At 48.4% G+C, this 1,698-nt stretch overlaps 1 pseudogene; it reads right to left on the bottom strand.

Moving 5' to 3' along the window:
• Positions 1-443: 443 nt before the first annotated feature.
• Positions 444-1,376, bottom strand: LOC149326881 (uncharacterized; annotated as a pseudogene).
• Between the last annotated feature and the right edge of the window lie 322 nt (positions 1,377-1,698).

Here is a 1,698-nt window from a genome sequence, read left to right as displayed (position 1 = left end):
AAAGCCAAACCAAGGATTAAGGAAGGTAGGATGGCGGCAGACCGGGAGAAGCGGCGCGGGCGCTTTTTTGACGTAAAGGAACGTAAAGGAACGGGCGAATGAATGAATGAATGAATGAATGAATGAATGAATGAATGAATGAATGAATGAATGAATGAATGAATGAATGAATGAATGAATGAAAAAATGGTTGTGGCTTAGCTTTGTTAAGCTCGGTAATTGCGAAAGCAATATCCGTAGCTACGCAATGGTTCAGCTGGTAGTGTAGCTGGTGGTGGTGCTTGTGGTTAGACTTGTGGTGATGCATCGGTTATACAATCCAATCCAATATGCTAATATGGTAGCTACCGGCCTCGCTACGCGATGGGCTGAAAGTGCAATTAGTATTGCTTTCGCAATAAAAGTTTATTGTTACAAGGGTTCTCTGAGCGTAGGTGGAGCCCTCAGTTCAGGGCCCCAGTAGCCTTTGCGGTCTTGCGAGCCCTGTCGATCAGTTTGAGCTGCTCTTCCGGCTTCGAGCTGGACAGCACAGCCTCCCACTCCTCCTGTGTATGTGTGTTGTTTATCGGCGCTGCTTGCATTTTCTGACTGGCCCATGCAACGTGGTAAAGCGGTGGGTGTTCACCGCATACCGCACATCTCTTGTCATATGTGGAAGGATGCATTTTGCTTAGTATACTCAGATTGGGGTATGTATTAGCCTGCAGTTGTCTCCAGGCAAGCAACTGCTCACCACTAAGCTCTTTTTGCGGATGGGGTTAGGTCCTCCAGAGGGCTGGTTGGTGTTCTAAAATGGCTCCATACCCTCTAGTGACTGCGTCCAGTTCCCCTTCGGTGCACGCCTCCCGGTTGGCGTATGCTTGGGCGTTGGTGTCCGCACGTTGGCTTCCTTTGACAGCCTCATGGCCTCTTGCTCACGTGATGAAGCATCTCGTAACGGTGATTACCCTCGCCTTGAGTATCTGAATGGCTGGAGTGGATATGCATCCACTGCTGTACCTTCTGCTCGTCTCTTGCGAGTATGTAATGATGTGTTCATGGCGCTCGTCACCTTGCTGGGTGATGGCGAGTGCAGTTGCTGCTTCCTCAGCCTCGAGGATGTTGTTGGCTTTTATCAAAGCGCAGTTGATTTCCCTGAGCCGGTGATCCACCACACTGGCTACCGAGCCATATTGGTGTCTGTATGTGGCTGCATCAACGTATAATACGTCTTTTGCCTCGGCGAAGCTTCTTTCGTGGAATTCGTATCTTGCATTTCTTCTCGCCTTATGTATTTATGGATGCACGTTTTTGGGAACCGGACTAATCTCAATGATTCTCCTGATTTCATTTGGTACGCTCGCTGTGCCGTTGATTTCATTCAAAGCGTCCCTCATGCCCAGCAACCGCAATGTGTTTCTGCCCGTTTCTTACAGCGTCAGTCTTGTTTTCTGCGCGAGAAGGTGGTCCTAGATATGTTCATGTACTCTATTGTTTATTCCCAGTTTTAGGAATTACTTCGTCGAAGTGTTGACCGGCAGTCCGAGAGCACATTTGTATGCTTTTACGGCGGAAGCCTTTAATGCTTCATCGTTGTAAACAGGAGTTGTCGACAGAAAAGTCACGCTTTTCAATTGGTCGAAATCGTCATGACGTCACAGTGCACGAACTTCACACCGGGCCAATTGTACTTTGGCTAGCAACCGTGCAACCAATTAA

Source organism: Amblyomma mixtum, chromosome 10, assembly GCF_055824585.1.
Source record: "Amblyomma mixtum isolate Tamu chromosome 10, ASM5582458v1, whole genome shotgun sequence".
Taxonomy (NCBI): Eukaryota; Metazoa; Arthropoda; class Arachnida; order Ixodida; family Ixodidae; genus Amblyomma; species Amblyomma mixtum.
This window is presented reverse-complemented; position numbering and strand designations above follow the sequence as displayed.